Below are 24,218 nucleotides of genomic sequence, written 5' to 3'. Positions count from 1 at the left end.
GATATTGCTGAAGACTGCACAGTCTTAGTCAAAGACTGAGCAGGTGAAAATGGCAAGAGAAAATGTTTTTCTCTCTTTAGAGAAGCAGTAATTGGCATTAAGCCCTCTCCGCTGCAAGAATAGGTCATGTAAATGACGAAAATAACAAAGACAAATATTCTTATTGCACTGTCACGTATTTCTTATGGCTGGATATACTCTCCAAAAGGATCTACTGAAAAGTACTAAATTCCTAGATTCATAATGGCTCCTGTGCCTTCCTCCAAGCTGTACAGGCTACTTTAGCTTTCAGCAACTGCTGAGTGACTGCTGTGGCTATGCTTTGGATTTGCAAGGTGTGCTTGATAAAGACTGGCACAGGCGTGATGGTGGGTGCCTGTAATCCTAGCTACTTGGGAGGCTGAGGCAGGAGAATCACTTGAACCGGGAGGCGGAGGTTGCAGTGAGCTGAGATCATGCCACTGTACTCCAGCCTGGGTGGCAGAGAGAGACTCTGTCTCAAAAAAAGAAAAAAGAAAAAAAAAAAAGACTGGCAATAGTCTGTGGACACGGTGTCTTTAGTTGCAGACTGGCATGGGGGAGGCAGAATAATGAAGTGGAAAGAATTCAGCCTTAGACTCAGATGGATCTATTTTGCTTTCTTACAGCACTCAATCAAGATAATTCACTTCTCTAAGCATTGATCTCCTTGTTTGTAAAATGAAGATAACAGTACTTTGTTCCCAAGGTTTCTGTGGAAATGAATAAGATCAAGTGCCCAGCACATTGCTGGTCATATTCTATATTCATTATAAAATGAATGAACGAATAAGTGGTTGTAATCAGTGTATACATTCTATTTGACTTCTGTCCTTAGGGAAAAAAATCAAGATTTTATAAATATTTAGCCAGACCTCTGCTTCCCCTTCTCCAAGCTCAGTGTACCCCAGCTTACTCTGTTCTGTCCCCAAAGTGTGAGGGATAGAGTTCTTATCTGCACTTACAAAGCAACAGAAAAACCAGTGAGCCATGTGTCCAGCTGGGATCACAGTGGGGAGGGCAGATTAAAGTGACAGCTTGCTTGAGAGAGAAACCGTCTCTGAAAGAGTGCAGGGCTCTATGGCAGGCTGTAGCACCCTCACTGGCTGAGATCAGAGGGTGGACTTTGTCGCCATATTCACCTGCACAGTCACCTGAACTGGGGTGATTCTGTAACACAGCTCAGTTTCCTTGCAGAGGCCTCAGTAGAGTGCAAGCTCCATGAGGGCAGGGATCTTATCTTTCATTCATTGCTGCACCCCAGTGCCTACAGAGGCTGGCATACAGTAGACATACAATATTTAGAAATCTCCCTACAAACACCTGAATCTAGAGCCCCAACTGCATTCCCTTCCCCGGTCTCCCTCTAGGGCTCTGTCTGGATTTCTGAAAACATGAAGGGGCTGATTACAAATCTCCTTGCCAGATAATAGGGCTATTCCTCATTCTCCCAGCCTTGGCTACCCAGGTAAGTATCCAGAAACCTTAAGCAGTGCTGAAGATGGAGATAGAGATTTTTGATGGCTCAAAAGAGATTGGACTGGGCAGGTGAAAAGGCCACGTTGACTTTCTGGTGCCCCTTTTCCAGACCTGAAAAACAGCCACAAAGTTTAATATCAGCCAGGCATGGTGGTGCACGTCTGTAGTCCCAGTTACTTAGAAGGCTGAGGCAGGAGGTTCACTTGAGCCCAGGAGTTCAAGGCTAGCCTGGGCAACATAGTGAGATTCCCCTTCTCCAAATAAATAAATAAATTTTAAGAAAGTTTAATTTCCAGCTGGGTATTCTGCAACATGCATATGTATATAAGGAAATGCATTATACTCTTAGGAATTGAGACCTCTGCATAATAGTAGCTTAAGCTAATTTTGTTTTTCTTTCTCATAACCAGAAGTCTGGGGTAGGTGGCCGAGGGCAGGTAAGATGGCGCCACGGTGGTATCAATATCCAACCTCCTTCTGGCTTTCTTTTCTGCTGCCCTTAACATGTGCTCCCATCTTCACAGGATGGCTGCTGGAGCTAAAAATACCAGGTCTAAGTCAGAAGAGGAGAATGAATGAGTGCTTGCCAGCCGAGTAGACTCCTTTAAAGAGCTTCCCCAGAAGTTCTGTCCAAAGTCTTCCATTTCATCTCCTTGGCCTTCCATTCTGCAAGGGAATATGGAAATAGAGCATGTTGTAAAGGCAGGACATGTTTATGCCTCCCAAATATAGAAGTTAGTGAAGAAGAGAATGGATATCAGGCAGGCAATTAGCAGCTTCTGCACAATTATTGTATCCTTCAAGATGAGTAATGATGATGACAGAAATCATTTTGTAATTTTACAGAGAAATTGTTGGGAAGATTGAAAGAGCAGACACGAGGAGGCTATGCTTCAAGAGCAACTTTCCAGAACCACGCCACAGGACTGGCTGCTTCTGGGGCCCACAGTCATGATGCCTCTGCACCAATCAGGAAGCTGCTGGTTTTAGAATAACCAAATGTCTTCACCCCTGTGTTTGCCAGTAAAACCATCTCCCTATGCATGGTTTCCTCCTCATGAGGCTTCATTTTTCCTTCCATGTTTTGTGAGGAGTCTGTCATTATTTTTTGCCATTAAAAGTAATGGCAAAAACCGCAATTACTTTTGCACCAACCTACTACCTTCCCAAGAGGGAACCTAGCTGCATGGGAGTCTGGGAAATGCAGTTTTTACTGGGAAATGCAGTTTTTAGCTTTCAAGATTCTATTACATAGGAAGTGGGTTAGAATGAATGTTGAGTAAATCAATCTGCAATGTTTAGCCCAGTATTTTATTGTATTTTATTTTATTTTTCTGAGACAGGGTCTCATTCCCATCACCCAGGCTAAAGGGCAGTGGTGCAATCACAGCTCACTGCAGCCTTGACTCCCCAGGCTCAAGTGATCCTTCTATCTCAGTCTCCTGAGTAGCCAGGACTACAGCTGCATGCTACCACATTCAGTTAATTTTGTGTGTGCGTGTGTGTGTGTGTGTGTGTATGAGAAATAGTAAATATAAATATATAGTAAAACTAAATATTATATATATATAAATATATTTAGTAAATACGGGGTTTTTCCCATGTTGCCCTGGCTGGTCTCGAACTCCTGGGCTCAAGCAATCCGTCTACCTCTGCCTACTAAAGTGCTGGGATTACAGGCATGAGCTACTATGCCTGGCCCATTGCCCAGTATTTTATCCTGATCACGTAATCTACACATTTGCCATTTTCAGTAACCACAGATTTATTCTTTATACATTCATTCATTCATTCACTCATTCATTTATTCAGTCAGTCATTTATCAAGTGTCAGGCAGCGTGCTAGGTGCTCTGCATAAAAGATGATGAAGTTAAGGTCTGCGTGGGTGGTGGAATTTCAGAAGATGAGGGCCAACAGCAAAGCCAATTGTGGAGTACTGGAGGGTGCTGACAGCCACTTTTCATGGCCAATCTGTTATTTCCACGGAAGACTGCAGTCTCCATGTGGTCAGATTCCCCCACAGTCAAGCAAAGCCAAAGTCTTAAATTTTCATGCAAATGCTTTTTTTTTTCTTGTAACACAGATTTTATTTATTTGTAGAGACAGGGTCTTGCTATGTCTCCCAGACTACTTTCAAACTCCTGACCTTAAGTGATCCTCCCACCTTAGCCTCCCAAAGTGCTAGAATTACATGAATTCTTCACATCCTTAAAATCAATGGTTCTTAACACTAGCTGGACGTTAGGATAACCAGAGTATCTTTTAAAAAGTACTGATGCCTACCCCAGCCTCATCATGAAAAAAACATCAAACAAATCCCACATGAGAGGCATCCTACAAACACCTGACCAGCACTCCCCAAGACTGTCTCGATCATCAAATCCAAGAAGTCTGAGAAACTGTGATGACCAAGAAGAGCCTAAGGAGACGCACCAACTAAATGGAATGTGGTGTCCCAGGTGGGACCCTGGAACAGAAAAGATCATTAGGGAAGAACTGAGGAAATCTGAATAAAGTATGATATTGGTTAATAACAATGTATAAATATGAGTTTATTAATTGTGACAAAGGTAGTATACTGATGTAAGATGTTAATAAGAGAGGAAACTGAACGTGGGGTATATGGAAACACTCTGTATTGTCTTTGCAATAATTGTGTAAATCTAAAACTGTTCTAAAGTAAAAAGCTTATTAAAAGCAGATACTGACATCTAGGACCCTTCCCAGGCAAATTGAGGCTCAATCGTTAAGGGGGTGGGATTCAAACACTGACATGTTTCAGAAAGTGTTCCAGGTGGTTCTGGTGTGCAGTTGGGGTTGAGGATTAGTGTTTTACATTTGGCAACTAACTTATATATTTTAAAAACACTGTGATGGTAAAATAAAACATCTGTGGGGCCATATGCAGCCTGTCGCCACCAGTTTGTGAATTCTGCTCTATGCTTTCAGGAAAATGATAGTATAGTTAGGGAGAAGCACATATCATCAAATACACAGGCAATGATTGAAACTTCTATAGCCTGTGAGGAGTCCCCAGGAAGGAGCAGTGGTGCCAGTGGGAGAGGAAAAGGTGGTGGTGTCTGAGTAACTGAGATGACATTCCTGAAGCACTTGCTGATGTATTTTCCTGTTGCTCACCTATTTTCTTTCCCTGCACCTTGCCTGCTGTCACTGTCCTGCAGACGTGGAGTGGGAGAAGTAAATACAATCTCGTGAAAGAGAAGGATTGGTCAGGCTTGCTTCTCAAAAGGTGGTCATTGACCAGCCTGGTTGCCATCACCAGGGAGCTTGTTAGAAATGCAGACTCTCAGGCCACATTCCAGAATGATTGAATTGGAGTCTGCGTTTTAATGGGATCCTCAGGCGATTTATATTTGCTGATGTAGAGGACTCTTGTAAATCAGGAAGGGAGATTAGAAACCCATTCCAGCACTAACAGAAGGCACCCAGGAGAGAGGAGAAAAAGGGCAAGAGTTTAGGGATGAATGTTGGACTCCCCCTTCAGAGTTGAGGAGGGTGTAGGAATACCCAGGTAGTTTTGTGGCAATTTAGAATGTTGGGGTAGATTCCTGCTTCTTTGGACATTATTTGGGGGTAATTCATCATATCACCACATCCAATATGACACAGGAACAGCAGAATAGCATTGGCAGAGGACGAATCTAAATATAGCGGTGTGAGACAGTGCACCAGGTGTCTGCAGCCTGCACACAGCACTGAAGACACCCAGAAGCTCCAGCAACCTCAGTGCAGGGTTCTAAAGAGTCAAAGGATGGGGCCAGAAAAGCCTCCTGGGCTCAGAAATGAGGAGGTTTCAGAATATAGGTCTTCTCAACCACAGATGCCAGAGTTCTTGGATTTCTCCAGTTGATATCATCACAGTAGTTAAAACAAACCAAGCTGGACAAGCCACATCTCAGCAGCTACCACTTCAGGATATTCAGAAACCTGCTAAGGCAAATGACATGTCGACACAGCCAGGGAGGAATCTGAAGCATGTCACCTCACTGGAATGAAATGATGTATTTTTCTGCATCCAGATGCCATCTTGGGAAGCGCTGGAAGTGCATGAGTTCCTCTGAAAGGAAAGAAATTGGCAGGGCGCTGTGGCTCATGCCTGTAACCCCAGCACTTTGGGAGGCTGAGGTGGGTGGACCACTTGAGATCAGGAGTTTGAAACCAGCCTGGCCAACATAGTGAAACACCATCTCTACTAAAAATACAAAAATTAGCCAGGCATTGTGGTGGGTGGCTGTAATCCCAGCTACTTGAGAGGCTGAGGCAGGAGAATTGCTTGAACCCAGGAGGCAGAAGTTGCAGTCAGCCAAGACCGTGCCACTACACTCCAGTCTGGACAACAGAGTGAGACTCCATCTCGAAAAAAAAAAAGAAAGAAAGGAAAGAAATTGTTTAATAAAATATTGTTTCATGAATTGTTTCATGAAATGTTGGGTCTTCTGGTCTCAGGAGGAGGTTCTCTGTCTTCCTTAAAGTAGCAGTTTTAAAGCTAAAGAAACAGAATTACTTTTAATGGACAAGTTGGGTTTCTCCCACTCCACTACCCCTATTATTAGCAGGAATAATATAATAGAAAGAAAATAAATAAAATCACACAGTTTTGCATACCTTAGTGGAAATGCATATCTTTCAACCTGGCTACATTGAGAGGGGTATATGAGGACTTGAAAGTTGAGTTAAGGTCAAAAGATGAGGAGACTTTGTCAGGAGGGTGAGAAGGCCAGGGAAGGCAATCTGGGCAAAGCACAGGGTTGTAAAGAGCACAGACTCATTGAACTGTAAACAGTCCATATGGTTAGTGAATAAGGTGTGTGAGGGTGAAGAAACAAACTGGTAGGTAGGGTCAGGTCTTGGAGGACTTTGGACACCATGCTGTTTGGATTTTAACTTATAGGCAATTGTGGGGAGAGGCACCAGGAGGTTTGAATTTCAGAATTAACACTGTGGCACCACTGTGGAAGATGAGTTGGAGAAGGGTGACATTGGAGGCAGAGACAATTTAGGAAGCTAATACATGGGAGAGGGTTGGAATAAGGTAAAGGAAGAATTCCTGGGTTTCTCTGTTGGGTTACTGTTTGGGTGGTGCTGTTATTTGCTGAGTCAGGGCATGTAAGGGACAAGAGAGACTTGGCGTGACATTTACAGTCATCTGGTGTAGGCATCGCTCACTGTTGAGCATTTGGGTATGTGTGGCTGCTGCTTCTAACATCTTGCTATTAAAATGTCACCATAAACATTCTCATATGAATTATTTTTAAAATTTGGAATTTTTGGGGGAATGGGATTATATATCTAAATTGTTTTTATTTTGTCAACTTGCAAAATCATCTTGTACTGCTTTTTATTTTATTTTTTTTCAGACAGGGTCTCACCCTGTCACCCAGGCTGGAGTGTAGCAGTGTGATCTTGGCTCAGTGCAGCCTTGACTTCCTGGGTCCAAGTGATTCTCCCATCTCATCCTCCCGAGTGGCTGGGACTACAGGCATGCACCACCACGCTCAGTTATTTTTTATTTTATTTTATTTTTTTGAGACAGTCTCTCTCTCTGTTGCCCAGGCTGGAGTGCGGTGGCCAGATCTCAGCTCACTGCAAGCCCCGCCTCCCGGGTTTACACCATTCTCCTGCCTCAGCCTCCTGAGTAGCTGGGACTACAGGCGCCTGCCACCTCGCCCGGCTAGTTTTTTTGTATTTTTTAGTAGAGACAGGGTTTCACCAGGTAAGCCAGGATGGTCTCAATCTCCTGACCTCGAGATCCGCCCATCTCGGCCTCCCAAAGTGCTGGGATTACAGGCTTGAGCCACTGCGCTTGGCCTGTTAATTTTTTTATCTTTTGTAGAGACAGATCTCCCTGTGTTGCCCAGGCTGGTCTCAAACTCCTGGGCTCAAGAGATTCTCCCACCTCAGATTCCCAAAGTGTTGGAATTATAGGTGTGAGCCATCATGCCTCACCTGATAATGCTTTCAAATATTGCCTGACTGCTTTCTGGAAAGGCATACCACCTTACAGCTTACCGACTATTGTTAGTATACTTGTCTATATACAGTCCCAATTGTATAAAAATATACAGTTTTTAAAAATAACTGTATAAAATATATACAGATTTTGTATAACTGTACAAAAATACCAGATTTTTATAATATGAATCAATTGAAACACTATAACATTTAAAAGAGTTTAATTGAGCAAATAGTAATTCATGAATTGGGAAGCACCAAACTGAAAGAGGTTTTAGGGCTCTGTTAAGAAGTGTCAAGAACAGACTTTTATAGAGTGAATTTGGAAGTAATACAAAGAAAATATTTGGTTGGTTGTAGTTATAAAGTTGCCTTACTTGATCTATCCCTCTGGAAAGTCCCTAGTTACATAATTTAATTTTGCTGGCTGCTTCCAATTGGTTGAGCTTAAGTTCTGCTTTTCTTTGACATAAGTATTTGCAAGACATTGCTCAAGCTAAGTTTGCCTTATGTTAACAAATCAAGTAAGGTTAAAGTCACTCATGGGGCCTAACTGACTTTGTCTGCTCAGGGATTCTTCAAGTCTGGTCTCCATTTTAATTTACTGCAACAGCCTAATTTAAAGATGGATCCTAAGGGTATTTATTTGTTTGTTTGTTTATTTATTTATTTATAAACAGGGTCTTGTTCTGTCACCAGGCTGGAGTACAGTGGTGTGATCATGGCTCACTGCAGCCTTGACTTCCTGGGCTAAAGCAATCCTCCCACTTCAGCTTCTTGAGTATCTGGAACCACAGGTACTCACCACCACACCTGGCTAATTTAAAAAAAAATTTCATAGAGACAGGTCTTCCTATATTACCTAGCTGGTCTCAAACTCCTGGGCTGAAGCAGTCCTCCCACCTCAGCCTCCTGAGTAGCTGGGACTACAGGCACACCACCATGCCCGGCTGATATACTTTTTATTCTTTGTCAAAACAGGGGCCTCACTATGTTGTCCAGGCTGGTCTTGAATGACTGGCCTCAGTTGATCCTCCTGCCTTGGCCTCCCAAAGTGTTAAGATTACAGGTGTGAGCCCCTGCACCCAGCCTGAACACTTCTAATGTTCTATGCTAAGTGTAATAGTTACTATCAGTTTTAAATATATATTCTTTATCATAATAAGAAAAAAGACACTGGGTTTCACCATGTTGGCCAGGATGGTCTTGAAGTCTTGACCTCATGATCTGCCCGCCTCGGCTACTCGAGAGGCGTTACTTTCTTGCTGTCTTCTGAGACAAAATCCCCTGGAGACCATTTTTCCTCAGCAGATACAGGGTTAATTACCCACCCATCATTTGGGAGAAGCTCTACAGACCAGAGGCCATAATCCAACTGCAGATGATTCAGATTCTGATATGAAACAGTTTGCTGCATGTCTTGCTGTGAATGCCTTCTCTGGGGAGTATAATTAATCATTTTTATTTATTTGGTTTAAAAAATATTTTGTTTGCTTTCTTTGATGGGAATTGAAGACCTGAGGTTGGGAGGCCTTGGACACAGGAGGGAGGGAGAACACGGAAGAGGAAATATACGAGATAAAATAAGAGGAGCATGGCTGGAGGTGGGGGAGGAGAGATGGAAGGGCCTGTCTGTCTCCAGCTGGATATTGCAGGAGACTCAACATGTTCAAAATGGAATAATCTGGTACCTAGACTACACTTGCTCTTCTTCCCTAGTTGAATAAATGGTACGACCATCTATTCTCTCCTTCTTGTCTTCTCCTGTGCTGTTTTCCTGCTTTTCTCACCCCATTCTTCCCTATACCCTTCTCTCCCCACAAGCCAATCTAATTATTTTGTCACTTGCACTTTCTAAATATTTCTCAAATCCATTCATTTTTTTGGCCAACATATGGTTTTCTCACTTTTGTTTTGTTTTGTTTTATTTTATTTTATTTTATTTTATTTTATTTTATTTTATTTTATTTTATTTTATTGAGATGCAGTCTTGTTCTGTCACCCAGACTGGAGTGCAGTGGAATGATCTCAGGTCACTGCACCCTCTGCCTCCTGGGTTCAAGCTATTCTCCTGCCTCAGCCTCCCAAGTAGCTGGGACTATAGGCGCCCGCCACTGTGCCCAGCTAACATTCGTATTTTTAGTAGATATAGGGTTTCACCACGTTGGCCAGGCTGGTCTTGAGCTCCTGACCTTAAGTGATCCACCCGCCTCAGCCTCCCAAAGTGTAGGGATTACAGGAGTGAGCCACTGCTTCTGCCCTTTCTCGCCATTTTAAATCTTCGTCTCCACATTCTCCTCATAAATTCATGCTTTCCTCAATTGCAACGTGTTCTTTTCATTCCTCACACATGCAGTTCTCTCCTCCTGCCAAGTCTTTGCTCCCACCACTGTCCCTTCACCCAGCTAACTCCCACTCAGCAGGTGTCAGCTTTTCCTGACCCCCCCCCCGCCCCCTCATGTTAGTCATGCTTGTCCTATGTCCCAGAGCCTGGGACCTTCTCCTTCACAGCCATCATCACACTTCATTCTTTGCAATCTCTCTTCCCTAGAAAAGCTATGAAGTGAGGAACCATGTTTTTCCCTTTTTGCGCTATACCCCAGTGCCAGGGCTACAGCTACCACACACTGACCCATTGTGCAAACCAGGAGAAGGCCTTTCCGCAGGCAGATGTGTCGCAAAATGTTTCTGTCTCTGGATTCTCTATGACTGCTTTTGTACAAAGCACAAAATATGCAGTGGTTTTGAAAAGCAAAAGCCAAGTGGAACCAAAGGAAAGAAGATATCCACAAGTAGATTTGGTTTAGTCGCTGAAATATGTGTAAAAGGATTGCTTATCATCCTCCTACAATGAAACGGATGTCCAGAGAAACTGAAAAATCCTTCAGAATAAGCAGAAGAAATGTCAAAGTAAGAAAGCTAGGTGTGTTTAATTCACATATCTAATAGGACTATCTTGGCATTGTGTTATAGCATAATCGGCAAGATTTGTTTCCTTAGTAGTAAGTTGTGCGCAAAATAATGGGGCATCTTAAAGTCTACAGCATTCTAGACTTGATAATATGTAGAATGAACATCAGTTAGGGATTATATTCACCTGCATGTAAGAGAACCTGAATAAAGGAACATAATCAAATACAGTTTATTTTTCTCATGTTCCAAGAATCATGGAGACAGGCAGGCCCAGGCTGGTCTAGCAGCTCCATGATGTCATCAATCATGGTTTCTGTCAATCACGCAGGTTTCTTCAACTTTTCTTCTCTGCCTTTCTTAGCACATGGCTTTCTTCATCTTGGTTCTCTCATGCTCTTAAGAGTGGATATAACATTAGCAACTAGCAGTGACTGTACACGGTGATTTACATTACAGCCTCATCTGTTTAGTTTCTCTATTATCCTTAAGTTGGATCTTCTTGTTCTTTATTTTCAGTATGCCATTTAATTTTCCATTTTTATTGATTGCTGTGTTATTTACCTGCAGTTTCTGTTTTCTAAGTGCACCACGAAGCATTTGCCTTTAATTCTATCCTTTACAAATTAATTACTTTTGTTATTTCTTCCCAATGTTCACAAGTTTATTGAAGTCTTTCTGTATTGGTGCCTGTTCTAATTTTGTAGTCACACTTTCTTCTTTTCTCTGTCATAACCTAATTGATGTCAGATGATTTCTTGTTGTTTTGGAGTCTTTCAGGGAGGATTGCCAGTTATACTAGTGTGCATAATTTCTATTTTGGGATTTTGCTTTTCCTTTCAGTTTTGTAATTCTTTTTACTTAATACATGTAATAAAAACATTTAGATTTGTGTATTGTCTGGAAAACTTGTCTGTTTTTGTCTTTGTTTTGTTTTTGTTTTGCCAGAAATTACAACTAAAAAAAAAAAGATTTTGTCAGACGGAAGTGACCTACACTATTATTCATAAAATGCATGTGAAAATCTAACATGGAGTAATTGTGGAAAACCTTACATATGGCTAAAGAAAGATTAGAATCCTCAATGTTTTTGACTTTATATCTCATCTGTTATCAATTATCTTAATTAAAAAGATTGTTTCTTACTAGAGCCATCATTTATCGATATCTACCAGAGTAGGAATTGGCAAATTATGGCTCATGGACAAAATCTGACCCACCACCTGTTTTTGTGAGTAAAAGTTTTTTGGAACACAGCCACACCTATTCATTTAAATATTCTCTATGACTGCTTTTGTGCAACAAGGGCAGAGTTGAGTAGTTGTGACAGAGACCATATGGCCTGCAGAACCTAAAATATTTACTATTTTAGCCTTTAAAGAAAAGTGTAGTAAAGCATGGTAGTGTATACCTGTAGTCCTAGCTACTCAGGAGGCTGAAGCAGGAGGATTGCTTGAGCCCAGGAGTTCAAGTCCAGCCTGGGCAGCATAGTAAGACCTTACTTTTAAGAGAGAGAGAGAGAAGTTGGCCGACCCCTGTGCTAGAGTCTCACTGAAACTCCAGCAGCACTGTGACATATGAATCACAGCACCTTTGAAGTTCAGAGAAGTTAAATAATCTTCCCAAAGTCACCTAACTAATAAGCTGTGCCTGGATCTGATCTCAAGTCAGGGATTCCTCATCACTATTATGTTATACCACTTTTATATACATGATGTCTCACATTAAACCTCACAGAAGTCCTCTCGGTTGGGCGTGGTGGCTCATGCCTGTAATCCCAGCACTTTGGGAGGCTGAGGTGGGAGGACCACGAGGTCAGGAGTTTGAGACCAGTCTGGCCAGCATAGTGAAACCTCGTCTCTACTAAAAATACAAAAATTAGCTGGGTGTGGTGGCGCATGCCTGTAGTCCCAGCTACTCGGGAGGCTGAGGCCGGAGAATCTCTCGAACCCGGGAAGCGAAGGCTGCAGCAAGCTGAGATCACCCCACTGCACACCAGCCTGGGCAACAGTGTGAGACTTTATCTCAAAAAAAAAAAAAAAAGAAATCCTTTCATTCCTCTTTGTTGATAAGGAAACTGAGTCTTACTAACCTGTCCAAGGTCATAGAGCTGATGAGTGGCAGAGCCAAGATTTGAACCTATGTCAGTGTGAAGCCAAACACTGCCTTTAAATATTACATTGTTAAATGTATTACTTCTCAAAGATTAGAAAGAAATTTAAGACAAGTTCTCACAGTGTTGCCCAGACTGGAGTGCAGCGAATATTTACAAGTGTGATCACTGCACACTTTGGCCTCAGACTCCTGGGCTCAAGCAATCTTCCTGCCTTGCCTCCCGAGTAGCTGTGACTATAGGCACATGCCACCATGCTCAGCCTTCTCAAAGACTTTTTGAGGAGCAATGATTTGATCCTAGGTTTGAAAAATTTATCACAAAATTAATGCTAAGCCTAATTTCCTTTAGAAGTAAAAGTAAGGAAAACTTCTGGCAGGGTTCATTCGGATTGTTTGACAGATCCATTTTTGTCTCTCCAGCACTGGGTTTTTCTAATCCTTAAAGCATGTGAAGATATCATTTACCTAACAAAGCAGTCATTGCAGGAACTTGTTAAGCCTGAGCTAATTCACTGCATTACAGCACTATCATTCCCCCCCTTTTTTTTTCCAGATTAGCAGAAAATAGATGCAAAATTACTTCCTTACAAATTTATCATATAATCCCATTGAATTGATTGCAAGCATACAGTTAAAAAAAAAAAAAGAACTTAATAAGACTCTCCCTCCTATATCTCTTCATGACCTTTGAACATGTAAACTAAAGAGTAATCATCATTTTATGATGTCCAAAGATTCCCATTTATCTAAGTACAGATAGGAGGTATAGAACAAGTAGGTAGTCCACTTGCACCCAAACCATGCAGTGTTGGGTTGTAATTCCATCTGGCTTTGCGGGACAGAATTGGCACCCAGATGGAAGTTAGCAGAACTAGAGAGACAGTATCAACAGCAGGAATAAGAAAAGAGGCTGTAATGAAGACAGTGAAAAAAACAGACATTCCCCTTGCACATTTCTATGTTGGTCTTGTAGGCACAGGCAAGTAAAGGGAGACAGACACAGAGACATGGCTGTGAGACCAATCCTTGAAGACATGCCTAATGTGTGAGCTTATCACTGTGCTTGTTTCACACCTGGAAGAGCAGAGGCTTCCTTTGAGGGCTCACTAGGGACATAAGAGGAGAGAAGAGCTCACAGCAGGACTGGTGAATTGAACTGATAATGCATTGAAGCACCTCAGGTGAAATCGTCCATCCGTAACTTCATATGCCTGGTAGTGCCTTTTGTTTACATGTTGGTTTGTTTTGCTCCCAGTAAGAGTCAGCAGCATAAGCTTGCTTTGCATCACAGACAAGAATGCATCTGTCCATTTCTTGTTTGGCATATTCTAACAGGAAGGATTTTTAGGCTGGTAGTCCATTCCACAGAGAATGAGAAGGAAATAAAAACACTCATGGGACAGGGGGTCCCCTTCTAATTATTTTTCCATAAGTCTCCTGTTTACTTCCCAGCTGCCCTGAATCAAGCCTTTGGGAACTCCTAAGTGGCAGGTGAAATTCACACCATGAAGTCTGTCAGGGTTTGGAATTGACACCAATAATTCCCGGTGGGTTATTTTTGCAAAGGTGTAAAGTTTGTTTTCTTAAATTACTTTGAACATGCTTCTCATGATTTTACAGACACTTTCAACAAGACTCGAAAAGTCTGGCAGGAGGTATGAGTGGAGATGGTAATTGTAAGGACTTTCGAAATGAGTGATGACATCAGCCTTAAGTACCCAAAACATTGCTATAATAATTGTCATGCTTTTTTCAAGAGTCACTGAAACAGGACAGATACTCAGCAGATCATTGATTCTGCCAGCTTCCACATACCACGGAAAAGAATAATTTGCAAAATTTGTAGCAGAGTCTAACAATGCACTTAATGAGAGAATAATTTGTTGATGTTTCGTTTGTAGTAAGCCGAATAAACAAAGAAATTCGTGAAACAAAAACAGACTAAGTCACAGCAGAGGACACTCATGTTATGGGAGAGCGATTGAATGATACTTAGTGGCTACTGGGCAGACACTGATCTGAAGGAAAGTGACCCAGTAGACTTCTTCTCCGACTCATTTAGACAGAAAGTTTTGCCTGTGTGTGGTTACAGTGGCATGGTACAGGTCAACTATTTGGGTAAGCTTCTAGGATTTCGACCACTGCACACATGGACACCATTTTCTAACTCATATAATTAACAAAAAAAGGTGCCTTGATTTAGGTAATAATTAGTAGGAGGAAGAGGACAAATAAAACATGTACAGCTTGTATTTATTTCTACTTTGTTATTTTTAAGTGCTAGAGTAATCACCTCGTCCCACTGTAGGGAGAATACAGAGGCCCCCTCATGAAGTAAGGCTGGGTCGAGGCACTCTTGGGGCAGGTATTGGCACACAATGTCTCCCAGCAGCCTGTCACTGGTGCCTGAAATAGTGCCACCAGGTTCATTCTTTTGGATTTAGAGTGGTTATTAAAAAGCTGGTACCCAGATGGTATAAAACCTTAAGCCTAGGCTAGCTTGCTCATGAGAGGTCACTTTCTGTAACGTGACAGATGATTGGCTGGGGAGACGTGTACAGGCCTTCCAGGGGGTGGGTCTGGGCAGTCAGGGAGTCACAAGGTGGCAGCGGGGAGAAGAGGAAGCTCTGAAGGTGCTAACGGGATGTTCTAGTACAACAAGAAAGGGCTGATTTCACCTGTTTCACAGTGGGCTAGTGGTAAGTCTAAGAAGGATGACAAAATCTTGTTCAGACATCTGCCCAGCTGCTTCCTGCAAAGTTAGAGAGCCAAGCAAATGTCTCTGGATTTCAAAGGCCAACTATCAAAGTTATTTGTAAAACTGAAACAGGGCAGGGGATATAAAGGATATAAGAAACAATCCATTGTTGGTAAGATCTTCACATTTGAATTGACAAACATTGTCAATCAGGGAGCTTTGGCCCCAGTGTGGTAGAACAGATTGAACCGTGATCTTTGCAAGATGATGGATGCAGGGAAAGCCAGCAGATGGTTTATAGTGATCTGGCCAAGGGACTAATAGCAACAGAGCCCAGTGCTCGCAATGGCTTAGTCAGCTGAAGCTGACTGCACAGACGAGGAAGCGGGTTGTTCCAAGGTTGTGTAAGGACAAGAGCGGCATCCGAGTCCCGGCTGGGCAAAGCAGATTTTCCCTAAGCTCCTCAGCACTTGGTCATGTGGGTGCAGCCCTATAGAGCTTCACAAATTCTCTAAGAATGTCCCTAACAGTTTTTATAATTTCATGCTCTTAGGCTATCTCAAATCTTTTGGTAATATTCAAAGCTTACCAAATTAGAAAGTTTTCATGTGTGTGGAAGTTGTCTTCCAATACCAACTCTCTAGGTTCTCTCTCTTTTTTCATCATTGATTGTGGCAGTGTAAAAGAGACAAAACTGAACCTATTATGGAAACCTAGCCGGGCTCAGTGGCTCATACCTGTAATCCCCAGCACTTTGGGAGGCTCAGGTGGGTAGATCACTTGAGCTTAGGAGTTCCAGACCAGACTTGGCAACATGGCGAAACCACATCTCTGCCAAAAATACAAAAATTTGCCAGGTGTGGTGGTGTGCGCCTGTGGTTCCAGCAACTAGAGAGGCTGGGGTGGGAGGATCCCTTGAGCCCAAGAGGTGGAGGTTGTAGCAAGCCAAGATCGTATCACTGCACTCCAGGGCAACAGAGAAACTTACACAAGTAGTTTACAACCAGTGGGGAGGTATTAGGGACTTTACATAAACATGCACATACACGTACATATACGTAAACATCCCAGGCCAACCCAATTTTATCTTCCAACCCTTTCAACTTGAGTTATTTCATTCTCATTTTCATTGCAATAATATTTAGCTACAGGAAACAAAATACATCTACAGTGGCTTAAATTAAAATATTTGTTTTCATACAACATGAAATCTGGTTTTCGTTTATCAGTTAGACATTGTCAGGACCTACAGTGTGTGAATCCCTTGTCCTTTTCCTTCAAAAATTCAAGATGGCCCCTGAATTCAAGTCATCTCGTCCAGAAGGAAGAAAGGGAAATAGGGGAGACGGCTATGCCAACTTTCAGGCATTTGTGCAAGGAGACCTCCACTTGTGTCTCATGGTCTTGTATTGGGTCACTTGACTGCCTCCTGTTGCAAGGAAGAGCTGCCAGCAGGAAGGACAGGGAGAAGAGGCTGTGAAGGCTTTAGGAGTAGCCATTCAAAGGATCTGCCACCACTAATTTCTGGAATGAACAGAAACATTACTAGGGCTGATTGACCGTCATGCTTTATTCTGCCACTAATAGAATATTTTCATTGCTGAGAGCAGTCACTAAATTTTGATCCTCAGGGACACCCTCTGATACTACTTTTCCATGAAGGAGGAAACTCGTTCAAGACTAGCCTTTGAATGGTATTAAAGTCTAAAAATCTCTAAACCAAGGTAGAAATGGCTATACGTTTTAATAGGTTGGTGCAAACGTAATTGTGGTTTTGGCCATTTGGCCATTAAAAGTAATGGTCAAAACTGCAATTACATTTGCACCAACTTAATTGTAGTGTGAAATCTGAACACATCTTGGAGATCATATCTCGTCTCTCTAGCAGTTCCACTACATATTCAACAGCCAGTTACATTTTGCTGAAATGTAATAAAGTGAAAACTCAGTGTTTGACAATGGCTTCACTGAGTGAAACAGATGGATAACTGCAGGATATCCAGGTAGCCTTGATATTGATGAACTACTCAGATTGCTCAGTAACAATGAGCAATTTTTTGAAGCAACTTTCTAACTTTAGGGGATACAAGTGCAGTTTTCTTACATGCATACATAGTGTAGTGATGAAGTCGGGGCTTTTAGGGTACCCATCACTAGAACAGTAAACACTGCATCCAATAGGTCATTTTTCAAACCTTACCCCCCATCCCACCCTTCCATCTTTCTGAGTCTCCAGTGTCTATTATTCCAGTCTGTATGTTCATGTGTCCCCATAGGTTAGTGTCCATTTATAAGTGAGAACATGGGGTATGTTTTTTGTGCGTGTGTGTTCCAATAAAACTTTATAGCCATGATGATTTGAATTTCATATAATTCTTTTTTTCTTTAATTTTTCTATTTCCAGATTTTTTTTCCTTTAGCTTTCAGAGGTTTAATTATGATTTGCCTTGGAATGTATTTCTTTGGGTTCTCCTATTTTGGATTTGCTCAGCTTTTTTGGAAAACTGTTTTTAATATTCTAGAATACAGAAATTTGACTTATTTTAATATTTGGCTTCTTTTTGTTAACCCTTGCTCCGTGACTCCTTCCCCCCTCTATTAGTGTCTATCATTGCCATCTTTATGTCCATGAGGACCCAATGTTTAGCTCTTACTTGTAAGTGAGAATGTGTGGTATTTGGTCTTCTGTTTCTATGTTAATTCACTTAGGATAATGGCCTGTAGCTGCATCCATGTTGCTGCAAAGGACGTGATTTCATTCTTGTTTATGGCTGTGTAGTATTCCATGGCATATATGTACCACATTTTCTTTATCGAACCCACAGTTGGATAAAGCACCCAGGTTGATTCCATATATTTGCTATTGTGAATAGTGCTGTGATAAACATACAAGTGCAGAACATGCAGTATTTGACTTGCTGTTTCTGAGTTATTTCAGTTAGGATAATGGCCTCCAGCTCCCTCCATGTTGCTGTAAAATACTTGATTTCATTCTCTTTTATGGCTGAGTAGTATTCCATGGTGTGTGTGTGTGTGTGTGTGTGTGTGTGTGTGAGAGAGAGAGAGAGAGAGAGAGAGAGAGAGAGAGAGAGAGAGGGAGAAAGAGAGAGGGAGAGAGACTTTTTCTCTATCCAGTACTCTGTTGATGAACACACAGGTTGATTCCTTATCTTTGCTAGTGTGAGTAGTGCTGCAATAAACATACAAGTACAGGTATCTTTTTGATATAACGATTTCTTTCCTTTTCGGTAGATACCTAGCAGTGAGATTGCTGGATCACATGGTAGTTCTATTTTTAGTTCTTTAAGAAATCACAATGAGCAATTTTGAAGGAGTCTTCCAAAGATATACTGAAACACAAATGAAAACAATGTGCCCATAATTATGAACTCTTTATCCATCCTTTATATTTAAAAGAGATCTCCTAATCCAACTCTCTGGGATTTTATTTCTTCATGTGTGAAATGATGAGGTTGGAGTAGGAGATCTATTTTAAATATAAAGGATAAAGATGCTTCCATAGAGGCTGAACATTAATTTACATATTTAATTAGCCAGATTGAAGAATATATGGCCTTAAGATTGGATATCCTTCATTAAAGTTGATTCAGTTACAATAAAAAATTACTTTTTATTTATTTAATTTTTAAAATTTTTTAATCTTTAAAAAAAATTTAAATCCCTTTTCAGCAAAGCAATACTTTTTATTTTTAAGTAGACATTTCATTTCCTGCATTCCATACACATTTTTTAAAATATGACCAGCTTGGCAGACTATGAAAGCACATGAGTCTGACATTAATTGGCAACATTGAATATGTGCATTCAAGTACTTATTCAAATGTATAACCTCCAACTAACTGCTGCTTCACAGTTATCAAAATTTCCACTAATGTTATATTTATGAACTGCTAAATCTACATTTCTAGCCCAGAACTCTCTGCTGAGCATATCCCACTGCCCACTGAACATCTCTACTGGGATAGCCTGCTGAACAAGTTCAAAAACCAAGCTCCTTCTCTTCTCCTGAAAACCTGCTCCTCCTCCTGAGTTTCCAGCTCAGCCAATGGACCCTGCATCCAGCCTCTTAATTCTCTCTTCTAAAGATCTCTGTATCCCTAAATTTCTTTGTGGCCCAGCTGCCACTGTCCTGGCCCTCTCTACTGCTTGCGTGAATCACCACCATCCAGCCTGCTATTGTGACTCCCACTCCAATCCATTCGCACAATCTTTCTAAGATGCACATTCAATCATTCTTTTATTCAGCAAATATTTATTGAATGTTTCCCACGTGCTGGGTACTGTTCCAGTCCTGTGTACAAAGCAAAGTCCTTGCCTTCACGGAACTTACATTGCAGAAGAGGCAGACAATAAACAAATGAACAAGTGGATATATAATAAAATGATGGTTAGGGGTAATTGCTACAGAGGAGAACAAGGAAGGGATGTTTTAGATTGGATGGTCAAGGGAGGGGCTTGAAGAGTGGTATTTGAGTAGAATGAAGTGAAGAAGCAAACTAGGCGAATATCAGAGGAAAGAACATTCCTGGTTGAGAAGATTCTAGAGTGGACCCTTGCTTTGTGTGTTCGAACAACAGCGAACAGACCAGTGGGGCTGGAGTGGAGTGAGCCAGAGGGAGAATGGAGGCAATGAGACCAGGGAGGTGAGGAGGGACCAGACCAGGCAAGGCCTGGCCGTCCACTGATAACTTTTCAGCAGAGGGGAGATGAGACATGCTTCCTGTTTCAAAACAACTGTCTCTGTTCTGTGGAAAATACATTGTAAGGGATCAAAAACGACTGCAGAGAGATCAGTTAGGAGGCTTATGCATAGTTTTAGCAAGAGATAATGGTGGATTTGGCCAGGCGCGTTGGTGCTCACACCTGTAATCCCAGCACTTTAGGAGGCCGAGGCAGGTGGATCGCTTAAGGTCAGGAGTTCAAGACCAGCCTGGCCAACATGGTGAAACCCTGTCTCTACTGAAAATATAAAAATTAGCTGGGCGTGGTGGCAGGAGCCAGTAGTCTCAGTTACTTGGGAAGCTGAGGCAGGAGAATCACTTGAACCCGGGAGGCAGAAGTTGCAGTTACACACCATTGCATTCCAGCCTGGGCATCATAGCGAAACTCCGTCTCAAAATTAAAAACATAAAAATAAAGATAAGTAAAATATGAGTCACAAACAAAAATACCTTCGGAGGCCAGACACAAAACCAAAATGTGTGATGCTGAGAGTGAGGGGCTGATAAAGTAGGGAATGGTAGGACTTGTGACCTTCCAGAGCTGTACTATGCAATTGGATTGTTACTAGTCACATGTGACTATTACGTTAAAATTAAATACAATTGAAATTCATCCCTTCCATCTCACTAGCCACATTTCAAGTGGTCTCTAGGTAGCTACATGGCTATTGGCTACTATGCCGGACAGTGGAGACACAGAACATGTTCATCATTGCAGAAAGTGTTGTTTGACAGTGTTATTCTAAGGAGTGCACGTCTCATGTAAGGTATTCAGATTTTAAAGTTTTAGCTGGGCATGGTGGCTCATGCCAGTAATCCCTGCACTTTGGGAGGCTAAGGCAGGAGGATCTCTTGAGGCCAGGAGTTTGAGACCAGCCTGTGCAACATAGTGAGACCTTTGTTTCTACAAACTTTTTAAAAAAACATTAGCCAGGTTTGGTGGTGTGTGCCTATAGTTCCAGCTACTCAAGAGGCTGAGGCAGGATGATCACTTGAGCCCAGGAATTTGAGGCTGAAGTGAGTTATGATCATGCCACCGCTCTCTAGCCTAAGTGACAGAGCAACTCTGTCCCTTAAAAAAAAAAGAAAATGTGAAACACTCTTCTGGCCAAACGAAACACTTTGGGTACACCAGTTTCTGACTCTTGCTCTTAGAAATGAATCTTCAGATAAAGCACTTAGAGACTTGCACTCATCTTTGAGGAAACAAGACTCAGTCCTACGGACAAAAGAATGAGGCTGACAAAGTTGCCTACCACCCACCTTGCATGGTGGCCTCTTTATGAAAGTTCTGGAGGAAATTTCTCTCTCATCTTGGTGCCAGGAATAGTTGCATGTTTTTATAACATGGTCTAATTCTGTCGTTGATCACATTTCCTTTTTTACATTGGCCGCTAAATCTTTAGAGCCAAATCATGACCCAGCTGTAGCAGGGGAGTCAAACCTTGAGCTGTGCATAGCAGGAACCCTTAGTGTAATCTTATTTTTATGATTCTATCTCTCTTAAAAAAAAATCCTAGGCCGGGCGCGGTGGCTCAAGCCTGTAATCCCAGCACTTTGGGAGGCCGAGACGGGCGGATCACGAGGTCAGGAGATCGAGACCATCCTGGCTAACCCGGTGAAACCCCGTCTCTACTAAAAAATAAAAAAAATTAGCCGGGCGAGGTGGCGGGCGCCTGTAGTCCCAGCTACTCAGGAGGCTGAGGCAGGAGAATGGCGTAAAACCCGGGAGGTGGAGCTTGCAGTGAGCTGAGATCTGGCCACTGCACTCCAGCCTGGGTGACAGAGCGAGACTCTGTCTCAAAAAAAAAAAAAAAAAAAAAAAAAAAAAAAAAAAAAAAAAAAAAAAAATCCTGTGGCATGTGTTTTGTAAATACACAAATTTCCCAGGGAATCTAATTTATTTATTTTGGTGCCATATGGTATTCTATGGTATATATGCACTGCAGCTTGATTCTGCATCCCTTCATTGGTAGGTATTTGAATTGTTTCTATTTTCCTCTATTACAAACAATGCTAATGAAGGCTTCTGTGCATGCGTCTTTACTTGTATATGTGACAGTGCACTGGGAAATGGAACTACGAGGTTGTAAGGTGTACTTATTTTCCACTTTGAGGTGTTGCCAAATTGCACTCCAAAGCTGTTGTTATCAACTTACATCCCCACCAGCTGTGTATGAGATTCTCATTCTCACATCCTGCTATCACTTGGAATTATTATAATTTTCCCAATATAATGGGTTTAAAATATCTTGTTTTGTTTTGCATTTTCCTGACCACTCCTGATATTGTGTCTGTTTTCGTACTTATTTGTCCAATTGTGGTTCCTCTTTTGTGTGTTTCTAACACATATCCTTTGCTCATTTTCTAGTGTATTGTTTATTATTTTCCTATGGACTGATGGGAATTATATAAATCATTTTTTAAAACCACAGCTTTATTGGAACATAATGCACATACCATAACATTCACTCTGTTAAAGTGTACAATTCAGTGGCTTTTGGTATATGCACAGGGTTGTGCAACTATCAGCACTTTCTAACTTTGGAGCACTTCGTCCCCCGAAAAGAAACCCCATCCCCATTTGCAACCTCTCCCCACTGCCCTCATCCTCCCCGCCCAGCCCCAGGCAACCTCCAATCTACTTTCTGTCTCTATAGATTTGTCTTTTTTGAACATTTCTTACATATAGAATCATACAAATAAATACATTTTAAAATAAGGTGGGAATCCAGATAGTTATTTCAATGAGTTATGGGATCATTTTGCATTTTTGAGTTATGTAAGTGGTCTTCCATGCTTAGATGCTTTTTACTTACATCTAAATGTCATTTTTTATTCCCACATAAGTTATGATGAACAAATATATATTTTTGAAAATCCAGGCTTCCTTTTTCTGGTATCTTTCACCTTCAAGGATTCTCCAGAGATCAAAATCTCCTCTTTGAAAAGCATTGGCCTGGAGCAAATCATAGTCCAAACACAACTCTTATAAGAGCAGAGCTAAAATTCAGTTTTGTTTACATTTGGCTGAACTAAAAGGGGTCATTTCAAGAAAGAGACAAGGACTAGAGAAAGAAATGGGCTGGAATGAGTCTAAAATATTTTAAAATTGGGGAAATATCTAAGAGAACTTCCAGCTATTGTAAACTGCATGATCGAAAAGAAATTGAGTGTTAGGGGAACCATACAAACCAAAGTCCTTTAGGGGCAAAAATCATACGGTGCATATTTCCGTGTATACATAATATAGTATATAGTGCAGAAATGAGAAAATAGATCATAAAGTCCCTCTGGGGAGTATATACTTTGGGAGTCAAAGGTGGGAGTGGGGAAAAGGAAGAGCATTCCATATTGGATAGGAAACTTAGACTATTTCAGCCCATGAGACAAAAAGAATTGGATTAAATAGAAATGCAAGTTAATTTTAATCGGTAAGTCAAACACAATGTTCACATATCTTGTTTTGCTAACTTTTCCAAAGCAAAACAACGGAGGTGGTTGTTGGTATTTTTTTTTTTGGCACATTCTGATAGGCAAAATGGTTCTTTTAATTTACAGATTTAAAGTTTAGTGTTGTTTTATTTTTAGTGGAAATATTCTTCCTATTTTTCTATTGAGATTTAGAAATTCAGGTTATTCCAACGTGTCTTTCAATGTTAATGGTGTTATTTTTCCTCCCACAGTGTAGACTCATAGATGCTTTCTAACACATCCAACATTTCACACTCTCCACGGGGCTTAACAAATGCCATTTGCTGCCAGACACAGACAAGGCCTTTGGACATTGTTGTACAAGCTGCCATCTTCTCCTAGGAAGTATATGTGTATCAAGATCTTTGGCTATGAGATAGATCTAAGCATAAATGTGATTATAATATGAATGCAATATATTTTCTTGACTTGAAACTTCCACTTATTTGTCACTAGTTAGCCTCATCTACTTATCCTGCTTTTAAAGAGAAAATTTCCAAATCCTCCACAAGTTTCTTGAAGTAAGAATAAGGAGATTCATGAATCATTGACTGTAACACTCCAATAACCTTGACTAACAGTGGGAGCACATCTAAACCACAGAATACTTTTAAAGAACTGTAGTTTATTACTTACTTTCAGGCACATACATAAACTAAAGCTGGAGGCAAGGTGTTTCCATGTCAAGGACCTCCTGGTCTGTGTTTATGTCTCATTTGTGATGGATAGTGTAGACACTAACATGTAGTATGCTAACATTCTCAAAGCAGATCATTTGGGCAATTAGCCATGAAAATACTATGAATCA

Source organism: Rhinopithecus roxellana, chromosome 4, assembly GCF_007565055.1.
Source record: "Rhinopithecus roxellana isolate Shanxi Qingling chromosome 4, ASM756505v1, whole genome shotgun sequence".
Lineage (NCBI taxonomy): Eukaryota > Metazoa > Chordata > Mammalia > Primates > Cercopithecidae > Rhinopithecus > Rhinopithecus roxellana.
The sequence above is the reverse complement of the archived record's forward strand: the minus strand, read 5'-3'. Positions refer to the sequence as shown.